This window comes from Castor canadensis, chromosome 9 (genome assembly GCF_047511655.1).
Source record: "Castor canadensis chromosome 9, mCasCan1.hap1v2, whole genome shotgun sequence".
NCBI lineage: Eukaryota > Metazoa > Chordata > Mammalia > Rodentia > Castoridae > Castor > Castor canadensis.
In genome coordinates this window covers 126,975,033-126,987,960 of record NC_133394.1, presented here as the reverse complement: position 1 = coordinate 126,987,960, position 12,928 = coordinate 126,975,033, and positions in this window count along the sequence as shown.

The window sequence follows — 12,928 nt, the reverse complement described above, 5'->3', positions numbered from 1 at the left end:
CATACATATGCATATGTACTATATGACCAAATATATAAACTCTTAATAACTTTTACTTCCAAATATAAATAAAAAATTAAATATTAAAATGCAATAATTATGGCTATTTCTATTTTTCAATCAACTTAAAGAAATTAACGTGAACTGAGATTCACATTCTACTTATTTTAGCAGATACTTCTTTAACTGTTTGGCCTTTATGAATTTAACAGCATATAAAGCATTATCCCCATGTGTGAAATAAACAATATATCTTTTGTTTATCTGTTTATTTTAGAGACAGGGTCTCCCTCTGTAACCCAGGCAGACCTAGAATCCACTATGGAGCCTAGCCTGCCTTGAACTGGCAATCCTCCTGCCTCTTAAATTCCAGGTGCTAAAATTGCAGACATGAACCACCATGGCCAGTAACAAAGTGATGGTAAGTATCACTCCCACCTTTAGGATGCAAATTCCTGGACTGGAGGTAAAGACAGTGTCAGATATAACTCAGATTTTTTCTAGCTACATAGTGGATCATACATCTTGTGCCATTTGAGGTGTTCTCTGTCTTAATTTTATTTTGAATTATGAATTACTGAATTCTTTCTTATAGTTAGAATGCTCCCAAAATTTGCTACATATTTTTGCTGGCCAATAAGAAAAGTCAAAATAGTGAATATAAAATGTCATGAATCATTTACAAATAATACAACAATTGCATTTTTAGTGAAAAATTGGGAAAAGGTGACAGTCTCATTGACCCAAAGGTTTTAAAGTTTTAAGTTGTAATCTTTCACCATCATCTACTGTGTAGTCTGCCACACAATTCAATAATTTTGACAAACCTAATCTTCTGAAAGGCTTGAAATAGTTTTTTTTTTTTCAACAATGATAGGGCGATTTGCTGGAGGATGATTTGAGTCCAGTGACTCTTGTGTTATAACAACAAGGCAGCAGATAGAATAAAAGGCATCCCTGTCAAAAGATTCCCTTATATATCCTTAATACTGTATTTGGTCAAGACAAATATCATTCCATATCTTTGTTGATTCTCCAGTCCATATATTAAAATGTAGACCTTGATTTAATTAAGCTTTGAAGTAATTAGAGGTAAGCAGAATTGCATGAGGTTGGTGATTGAATAATGGCATTAGGAAAGTGTTGGCGAGTTTTAAAAAGGTACAATGAATATCATGAAGTGGAAACTTCATTTTAAATCTGAAATCATTAAAAGGTAGCCTAAGGCCATGTGTCTAGTTTCACAGTTTGAAACAAAAGCTGGTACTAGTTAAATTGTCTTCAAAAAATCTATAAAAATTATTTAAAATATGGTAGAAAAGTTAATATGAGAATCTCAACTGTCAAAAGTTTGCTAGAGAATCAGCTTTTCCCTCAGAATTTAATAAGTATGTCAGGAAGCATCTTCTTGCAATATGCAAGTGAATGTTAATCTAATCACATTACCGAGACACATGTGTACATTGCATTACCTACTCAATTCAAAAATATAACTGATCAAAATACAATTTTAGCATCTCATACTTATGAAGTGAGTATTCAAAGAATGTTTAAGATGCCTCTGCCATAGTTCTGTTTAATATTCTATAACAGGATTAAAATAGTTCATAAATTAAGAAAGGAGATTTTGTTCTTATAGACTGAAACTTTTATAAGCAGTGTCTGAGGAAAGTGTATTTCATTTTTCTCATCAAAAGAATGGAAAAGATACAAATGTTAATCAAAACAAGAGAAAAAATAAAGGTGTGCTCAAATGATAAACTTTGTGAAGAAAAGTAAAACCAATAAGAAAAGTAGTTTTCAAAATAGAGGATAAGAGACAGGGACAATGGGAATGTGAGTTCAAGACCATTCTAAGCTACATATTGAATTTGAGGTCATTCATGGCTACATCGTGAGACATGTTATAAATCAATGGACAAATAAGTAATCAATAATAGAAGATCAGGAAATGAGTCTCAGAAAAGGTAGCAAAATAACACGAAGGAGCTGGGACATATTGATGCATAAGAAAGAGCATTTCATACATGAACTGAAAGACTCTTACAGGTTTCTTTTGGGTTGTGCTATCTGATTTGCAGATATATTATTGCTGTACAAAAATATTTCTTTTCAGGGAACAGATTATTATGTATATTTGCATTGTGAGACAATCATGCAAATGGACCATTTTACCCCTGAATTTGGTGTAAATATTCAGCAGTACCTAGGATTCAGTGCCTAAAGATGAAACTGTCCTTAAATAACAGATCATAACTTAAGTATGAGTCATAGGTAAATAAATAAACATGAACATATAAAACCATTTTATAAATTACTTATTAAATATGGTATATTATTAGAGGTCATAGATAATATTTTATGTACCAGGCAATTCACAAAGATGGCATACTTTCTTCCAGTAACATATAATACACTTCAATTCAAAAATCTGCCCACTTCTCTGAATTCCCCTCATATATATATAGAAAAACTGACCAAAAGCAAGTATTAAATACACTTATCTGTCAAATGGGCAGGTGTATAAATGGATACCTACATGCATGAATGAAGGGAAGAACTGATGAATAGAAGGGGCAAGCACATTGTTTCAGAAGCAAAAGCTGTATGTGATAGACTGTGTGTTTTCTGGAAAACTCAACTATGATCAAGAACCTAGAATCGGTTGCCTTATAACCCTCTATTTTTATAGATACAAATTCATAAACCACTAGACTATCTATAGTTGTCATGTTGAGGAAAATATATACTGTTTTTCAAAACAGTGCATTAAATAAAACAGAGGAAATTATAACCATTGAAATTAATACATTCTAAATCCACATTGTATATATTTGAAAAACAGTGGAGTATGTGAGATAATTATCTCTTTCAAAAAAGCAAAAAGAATATTTGCCCAGTTTGTCAGGAGCAGATTTTTCAAGTATACACGTTGACCTTGAGAGTACACGTAAGTAGAAGCTGAAGTTTAGGGAGTCTTGTCAAAACTCAGGCCAAGCGTGAAAAGCATGATTCTTTGTGCCTACAGATTCTATCCACAAAGTCAGGGAAATTCAGTGACTTCAGGCAGATGCGGAAATCTCTGCCCAGTCATTGGGTGTCCACTAAATTAAAGTTGCAGGGACTTCAGTTGACACATGACAAAGAATACAGAGTGGACATGATTGTTATAAAAGAGTCATTAAAATGGACATAAAAACTATAAACAGCAGTAACAATGAGGAAGTATTCATATTAAGAACAAGTGTTTTATATTATTCAAAATGTCCAGTTTTCAACCAAAAATTCTAAGAGATACAAAAAAAAGTCCCAAATAAATAAGAAAGTATGGTCCATACTCAGAAATAATACACTCAATGGAGAAACTGTCCATGAATAAGTGCAGATGTTGAACTTACTGAATAAAGGTTTAAATGAATTATTACAAATATTTTGAAAGAACTAACAAAAACAATGTATACTAAACTAAAACAAAGTATAAAAACTATATCCTAGTAAAATGGAGAAAATAAACAATGGCTAGAAATTATTTTTAAAAGAATCAAATAGAAACTATGGTGCTAAAAATACAGTATTTTCAAGAGAAAGTAGTGGTCTTCAACAAATGATGAGGGCACGATAGACTATTCATATGTGGAAGACTGAATTACAACCTTCACATCACACTAAGTGCAACAGTTAACTAAAATGGATTGTATTCATAATTGTAAAAGCTGAAAATTTTAAACAGAGCAGTTGAAAGTAAGAGTTTCTTAAAATACTTGTGGCATATTCTACACTCCCATGTCGCTTGGTCCACTCCTCCTACCTGTGACATGCTCCAATGTGTCAGTTTCCCACTTCATAACTCAGCTATGAAAGTTTCCTGAGCTTCAAGGATGGATATGGTTTTTCATTCCCATAACCCACACAGTAGGGTAACACACATACTCCTGTCATTGTATTATATTTTATTAACTCATCTTTTTCTTCTAGATTATAGAGATTTCAAAGTTGATATTGTGTCATGTAGATAGTTGGATTTTTGTCACTAGATTAGCTTTTGTTACATATTTTTGTTCTTAGGAATAAAAAGAATTCAATAACTACTAACTTGATATGCTAAGTTATACTCAAACATATAATTTTTGATTTGTGTATTTACTTTTTGACTTACTGTTTATAATGTTACTTATTGTTTATAATGATAATTTGAAAGATGTAAACCATGCCTCAGTGGAGTGGAAGGTGCTGATAATAAATGACAGAAAAGGTCACCAGTCACTCTTTGATGTGTTAAAGACTTACATAAACCTGAAAAATCAGAAAAGGTTTATTTTTAGTATAATTAATATAAAACATATATTTCAAAAATCATCTCAATACTTTAATTGTAATACTAAAGCAATAATTTGATATTGGGAGAATTTATAGTACAAGGGCATTGATAACTATATTTTTGGACAAGTACATTTCCTTAGCTAATGTTGTTAGTTAAAATGTTTATTTTCTCCTACAATCAATTTATTTTACATTAAAATGTAAATTATATATTATATTATTTTTCAACCTTGAAGGAACTTGACAAGTAGAAGTAACTTGGTTCCTCATAAGAAAATAGCTCAGACATTCAATAAACAACCTTTAGTTACATCTCAAAAGTGAAGAAATATCCATGTTTTGGGTCCAGCATAAAATTCTGGGTCGTTCTCAAGAAACAAATAGTGGACAGTAGCAAGATACTATATTCAGTATGTCTTCCAATCACCCTTTTATAGGTATCATCTATTTTCTTATTTTTCAAATGAAACAAAACTTGTTTTTAGAGATCTTTATGTCTCACATGTGTAGATACTGACATTTCAGATTCAAAAGCATCAATATATACTCTTAACCTAAAGAACATTATGTATTTTTAAAAGTCTTCTTAAATAGCATTATTAATACTGAATGGAATAGACTTTTTCCACAAGTGACTATCCACTCTCTTCTTATTAAAATTTTGCTTTACTGTTCCCTTGAAATAAGTTATTTCCAAGAGCTACAACTTTTTTATGTTCTGATGTGCTTTAGTCCCAGAGGGAAAGCAATATCTGGAAGTATGAGAATGTTTTGAAAATTCTGCACCAAGGAAGCTCTGGAGGGTTTGAGGACAGACAAACAAAATGACTCCTCTCCATTGCTCACTCCCCAGTACACAAGCCTGATACAGCCACAGAGGGACCTATTAGTAGAAAGACATACAATCTCTGCTTGGAATTCCTACCTGTGTCCACGAGTTAGCTTGCTGAAAGGTTATTAAGTTATTTATCTGTTCTGCCAAATTCTCTATTTCTGTCATGTCTAATGTTAACATTTTTGAGAGTAACTCCCTGATATCTTTTCTCAGTTATTTTTGATACTGCTTTTGCTGCAGACGTACCCAGACTACTCCTAAGATACACTCTGTGTGTAGTATTTGTTCAGGTTTTCATGGGATGTACCTTAAGGTTCAATTGAAGATCATACTCCTGTGTGTCTCATCCATACAACAGTACAGTATACAATGTTAAGAAATTCCATTACAGCACATATGATTAAATGAATTAAAAAAAAGAAATTCCATTATGTCTGATATAATATCATCCAAATCAACTCAATCAGAACCAAAAGATAGTTATCGTGGACTACAGTTACTTTCTGCTTTATATTTAAGGAATCTATTGCTATCATTTATTATGCTGATTACTTTCTTTGTCCATGCTAGGGATCAAACCCAAGGCCTTGTGGATGCTAAACACACACTTCACTTCTGATTTTCACCCCTATCCTATGCTGATTAATCTTTATCAGCCTCAATTTTCTACAAATAGATTCTAAGTCAAAAATAGCAAATAAACATAAAATGGAATAATGCTCATATCAAATTGGTTTGAATAATGTGGAAGTAAATACAAATAATCTTGTTTCTCATATTATGTAGGTAGAACATTTTGTTTCTTTTATTCTGCCATTTTATGCTGCCAAAGTCTATATGTTAAGGCTGTGTGCTAGTCACTATATTTGGTCATTGGAATACCTTGTTTGGTGAGCCAAGAGTTTATGCAGATGAAATTCAAAGTAGGAAAGATACAAAACAGACAAATAAAATAAATATATGAATAAATATTATGACAAATATTTTGAGGTAGTATTAGAGCTCAATGAAAGGAACAGCAATGCTCAGTGTGCTACAGAAAGAGAAAGTGACATTTGTTTCAAGACTATGAAGAAATATAAGCATGATATATTTGATATATTATAAGAGCCTTTGTAAATGTACCCATACCCAGCACAGCAATAAAATAAGGGTTAGTTGGATATCTTACAGCAAAAACAAAAATAAAACATTCCAAGTAAAGGGATCAGCTACTACAAAGGCCCTAAAAAAAATAAATAAAAACCTACTAACGTTTTCATGGAGTGGTAAAAAAGAGGCTTAGTAGCTGAAGTAGAAGGTAGAAGAGCAGAACACATTACATAGATGCTTGACAACCATTGGAAAAGTGTGGCCTTTCAGTTTGAGTCACAGGAGGAGTCACCACAGAGCTCTAAACACAGGGATTAAATGGCTGATTTAGTTTGCAGTGGGTTACCATGGTCACTGTGTTGAAAATAGAGGACAAAAGGAAACCAGATGACTAAGTATTGCATTCCTGCAGGTGCTAAATGGTGCTGGCTTAAAGAGTGGTGGCAGCTGTGGATGTGGGATGAAGAACTAAGACTCTACATATACTTATGGTCAGAGTCAACTTGCTAAAAACGGGTCACAGTTTAAAATTTATTATATTAAGAAATGTATTGGTGCTAATGGCTTTATTCATTTAAGATACAGAATTTGGAAATTAAATTGTTCAGAGAAGATAACAGTGCTATATCCTCCTGTGTGCTCTCTGATGGAAACTACCTTTGTCAAATCTGTAGTGTTTTATTATTTGACCATCCAGATTCCCACTCAGATATTACTTCCTCAAAAACAGATCTCCTAGCCACCCTATTTAGAGAACTTCTTTCCACCATTCTCTTATTTCCCCAAAGTTTCTAATTTTTCCCATTCATGGTCTGCATTATTATTTAACATTATATTTTTATTTTTATTTCATAAATAGAATGCAATATTTATCACACATTTTATTTTTTGTTTGTTTTTCTTTTCTAAACCTACCATGGCTGGAAAAATTGTATGTAACATACAGTGAATGTTTACTAATTTGTTAAACAAATAAATTATATACTCCTATACCAATAGGAATTTTCTCGGTATCTTATTAGAACTAGTAATAGCATTAGAAATTAAACATCAAAATATACTAAACCGATTTTCCATGCTTCATGAAGCATTGTCTAATTGTGTTCTAATTTGAATCTATATTTGATAAAATAATTAAAAGGGGAAGTTAATCCCCTTTATCTAATAAAGCTAATTAGATAAACAATTTAAGGACAGAATTGTTTGAACATCTTATTTATTAAGTTAGCTAAATAAGTAGTCCTTTGAGTGGCATTTTAAAAACATTCTGTGACAACTATATTATGGCATATAGATTATTTTTCGGCTGTATAAATGTCATGTAACTATCTTTAGTATAATCATTTTATTAACACACAAATATTATATAACTTTTGTCAGGTCAACCTTGTCAATCACAAATGCTTAGTACAAAAATATTTTTTAAATCCTAAAAAAAAAAAATGGAAAAAAGAAGCACAAATGTTTAAAAACTTTTTAAAACTCAAAAATTGAAACAAGAAATATGTAGTGTAGTCATCACATTTAGGTAGATAACTGAGTATTTGGGAATACAGGAAAAAAGTGGAGAGAAGCAAGACATGGAGAATTTTCTTATGATTTCGAAGTGACTTAGATTGTGCTTGTAATTGTATTGAAAGCATAAATTGGGACTTCATTTGAACTTCAGAATTACCAGATTAAATGATTTTTCACTTTATCATTTGAACAAGTAAAAGAAAATATAGTTTGACAGCAGAGACATGTTACAGTTGTTATTCAAGAAGAATTGTTGTGACATGGTAAGTGGTTCTGATTGGAATAACTAAAAGTAGGTATCAAATTCTCAAAATGCTTTGGAAGGAGATTTTTGACCGATGAGACATGGCCGACTAAGGACAGGGAGAAATCAAAGATGACTGCATGTATTTTACCCTGCTGAGCTAGTAGTGTAATGATGGCATCGACAGTGACAGAACTCAAGCTAAGTTAAGGAAATAATGATATGGTTGTAGACATGTTATGTTTTAAGTGTCATTTGAATATTCAAATGGAGATAGCTTGTAGATATCCAAAAATGAAAGTTTAACAACACATAGGGATTAACTTCCCCTTTTCAGTTTCTTTGTGTGTAATTTTTGTTGTTGTTTTGTTTTTCTGTTTTCTCTTCTGTGTGTTTTGGGCATGAGATTCATTTCGAATGTACCTTCTGATTTTTTATACTATATTGTAAATATATGGAAACATTTTATTTTCTTTTAAATAGCCATTTTTTAGTAAGATCTCATTTTCTCATATATGCTTAAAAACATGAACAGGTTATTTTATTCATTTTCTTCTTATTTTAAATTAAAACAATTTATAATTGCTAATAGAAAAATTGATTAAAAATGATATCTGTTGAAATTATTCCTGGAATGTGAGGAGGGAGGGATAAAAGAGAGCTGTGGAAGGAGTGAATTCAAGTATGATATATTTGATACACTGCAAGAACTTTTGTAAATGCCACAGTGTACCCCCAGCCAGCACAACAATAAAAAATAAGTAAAAAAAAAAAAATCTCCTACAAGGTAAAAAAAATTGGACAACATTTTGGATTACAGATGTAAAAAAAACCCTAGTAGTTCATGTCTAAAGCTCTCAGTTACTTGTCAGAGCCTTCTCGTCCTCCCCCTTGTTTGGACATTTTTTCTCTTGGACAGCACTATTGATGTATATGTTAGGTTATGTGCTATTATTTCAAAAGCACTATGAAGGCAAAGGAACGTTCAGCCTTTTTATGAAGTAAAGGAAAGGATGATGCCTGACATCCTTCTAGAACATCATCAATTTAATTATGTGTACTTTTTGATACTATTCAAATGTCTCTATATTTGTTCACAGTATTTGAAGTTGACTGCTTCATAGAAGTATGAGTAATGAAACTGAGGTAAAAGATATTCTAAAAAAGAAATGAAAATTGGGGAAAATAAGTTTTGAGTACCATAATTTTCTGTCAACAAAAGATATGCTAAATATATTTGTAATATAATAATCAGAAAGCAAAAGTCTACTTTTCTAATATTGTATATCTTTCAGGTTTTGTACCAGAAGCTATTACTTTTAAATAACCACATCATTTCGCACAAACAACCATTACATGTCAAAGAGCATATGTCAACATTTGTCAACCTCATGACAAACCAAGAGGATTTGAAATTTGAAGCATTTTACTGAGTATTTTTCCATGGCATATATGATATGACTTTGGTAAAAAAAATAAATGTCATAGAATTAACTACATAGGGATAGAATTATGGTGTAGACAACACATATGCCTGCACAAGCCAAAAGTAATAAACTAGGCAAATTAATTCTATACGTTTCATATTATGTAAACTATTTTAGTCCCACAATTAAAAACTAGCAGTTAATCTTGATCTGCAAGAGCATATTTTGAAATCCTTTATATATAATTCAATCTTATGAGTTACATGATATTATTATCCATATAACAGAAATGAAATATAAGGCTTAAAGTGAACAGATAAATGTTAACTCTGGATATAAATTAAGGCAGTAAGATTCAAAAACCCACTTGCTTTTTTTTTTCAGTTGTTCCTTTTTTTCCTTTATACATATACTCACATGTGCCTACATTGTTTGGGTCATTTCTCCCCCTTCTCCCCCTTCCCTCTCCCCTCAAACCCCTTCACTTCCAGGCAGAACCTGTTCTGCCCTTTTCTCCAATTTTGTTCAAGAGAACACATAGCAATAATAAGAAAGACATAGCATTTTGCTAGTTGAGATAAGGACAGCTATACAGAGAGATTCCTAGCATTGCTTCTATGAACAAGGGTATTACAACCCATATTGATTCATCTCTACATGACATCTTCACTTTCCAGTTACCTTCCCATATTGACCTCTGTTGCTTTAAGATTATTGTATTAGTTCCTCTGCAGTGGGGAAATCAAACGCTTTCAAGTTTTGGGTTACACACCTATCCCCATCCCTCCCATGTGTGCTCTCCCCTTAGTGTGTGACCCAAGTCCAACAACATTACTGCCTTTGCCCTAGATCTAAAGTCCTCATATGAGGGAGAACATATGATTTTTGGTCTTCTGAGCCTGGCTAACCCTGCTCAGAATGATGTTCTCTAGTTCCATCATTTACTTGCGAATGACAAAATTTCATTCTTCTTTATGGCTGAGTGAAATTCCATTGTGTATAAATACCACATTTTCTTAATCCATTCGTCAGTAGTGGGGCATCTTGGCTATTTCCGTAACTTGGCTATTGTGAACAGCACTGCAAAAAACATGGGTGCAGGTGACTCTGGAATAATCTGTGTCTCGTTCCTTTGGCTATATCCCTAGGAGTGGGATTGCTGGATCATATGGCAGGTCTATGTTTAGTTTTTAGGAAGCCTCCATATTTTTTTCCAGAGTGGTTGTACTAGCTTGCATTCCCAGGAGCAATGTACAAGGGTTCCTTTTTCCCCACATCCTCACCAACACCTGTTGGTGGTGGTGTTTTTAATGATAGCTATTCTAACAGGGGTAAGGTGGAATCTTAGTGTGGTTTTTGATTTGCATTTCCTTTATGGCCAGAGATGGAGAGCACTTTTTCATGTATTTTTTGCCATTTGAATTTATTCCTTGAGAAAGTTCTATTTAGTTCAGTTGACCATTTCTTTATTGTTTCATTGATTTTGGGAAAGTTTAGATTTTTGAGCTTCCTGAATATTCTGGTTATCAGTCCTTTGTCTGATGTATAGCTGCCAAATGTTTTCTCTGACTCTGTGGGTGGACAGTTTAGAGACCATTTATTTTGTTGTGCAGAAGCTTTTTAATTTTATGTAGTCCCATTTGTCCATCCTTTCCCTTAGTTGCTGAGCTGCTGGAGTTCTATTGAGGAAGTCCTTACTATACCTATTGCTGCCAGAGTGTTTCCTACTCTTTGTTGTACCAACTTCAGAGTTTTGGGTCTGATATTAAGGTCCTTGATCCATTTTGATCCATTTGATAGTATTATAGGGTGATAAACATGGATCTAGTTTCAGTTTTTTGCAGGCAGAGAACCACTTTTCCCAGCAACATTTGTTGAAGAGGCTGTCTTTTCTCCATCATAGGTTTTTGGCACCTTTGTCAAAAATAAGTTGGTCATAGCTGTGTGGATTCATATCTGGGACCTCTATTCTGTTCCACTGGTCTTCATATCTGTTTTCGTGCCAGTACCATGCTGTTTTTATTGTTATTGCTTTGTAATATAATTTGAAGTCGGGTATTGTGATACCTCCAGCGTTGTTCTTTTTGCTGAGTATTGCCTTGACTATTCACAGTCTCTTGTGTTTCCAAATCTCTCAATCTCTGTGACAGACGTCATTGGGATTTTGATGGGAATTGCATTAAACATGTAGATTACTTTTGGTAGTATAGCCATTTTTACTATGCTGATTCTACCAATTCATGAGCATGGGAGATCATTCCATTTTCTGTAGTCTTCCTCGATCTCTTTCTTCAGGAGTTTTTAGTTCTCCCTGTAGAGATCATTTACATCCTTTGTTAGGCTTACTCCTAGATATTTGATTTTTTTTTCTGAGGCTATTGCAAATGAAATTGTTTTCATATATTCTTTCTCAATTTGTTCCTTGTTGGTACATACAATGCTAAAGATTTTGTAAGTTGATTTTATACTCTGTCACCTTGCTGTAGATGTTTATGGTGTCCAGTAGATTTGGGGTAGACTTTTTGGTCTTTAAAATATAGGATCATATCATCTGCAAATAGGGATATTTTGACAGTTTCTTTACTGATTTGTATTCCTTTTATTTCTTCTTCTTGCCTAATTGCTCTGGCTAGGAATTCCAGGACTAGGAATAGGAGTGGGGATAGTGGGCACCCTTGTCTTGTTCCTGACTTTTAGGGAAATGGTTTCAGTTTTTCTAAATTAACTATGACGTTGGATATAGAGTTGTCATATATAGCCTTTTCAATGTTGAGGTACTTTCTTTCTATTCCTATTTTTCTTAGAACTTTTATCATGAAGTGGTGTTGGTTCTTGACAAAGGATTCTTCTGCATCCACTGAGATGATCAAGTGGTTATTGTCTTTGCTTCTTTTGATGTGCTGTGCTACATTTATATATTTGTGTATGTTGAACTATCCCTACATCCCTTCAATAAAACTAACTTGGTTGTGGTAAATGATCTTTCTGGTATGTTGTTGGATTCAGCTTGCCATTATTTTATTGAGGATTTTTTGCATTGATGTTCATTAAGGAGATTGGTGTATAGTTCTCCTTTTTGGGTGTGTCTTTGTCTGGTTTTGGGATGAGTGTAATACTGGCTTCATAAAATGAGTTAGGCAGTGTTCTTTCCCTTTCTATTTCATGGAAAAGTTTAAGGAAAGTTAGTTTTAGTTCTTCTTTAAAGGTCTGATAGAATTCAGATGAGAATCCATCAGGTTTCGGAATTTTCTTTTTTGGGAGACTCTTTATTGCTGCTTAAATTTCATTTTTTGTTATGGATCTATTCAAGTAATTAGTATCCACTTGGTTCAATTTTGGGTGGTCATAAGTATCTAGAAATTTCTCCATTTCTTCACGATTTCCAAATTTATTAGAATATAAGCTCTCAAAATAGTCTCTGATGATTCCCTGGATTTCCATGGTGTTTGTTGTTATCTCCACTTTTGCATTTCTGATTTTGCTGATTTGGTT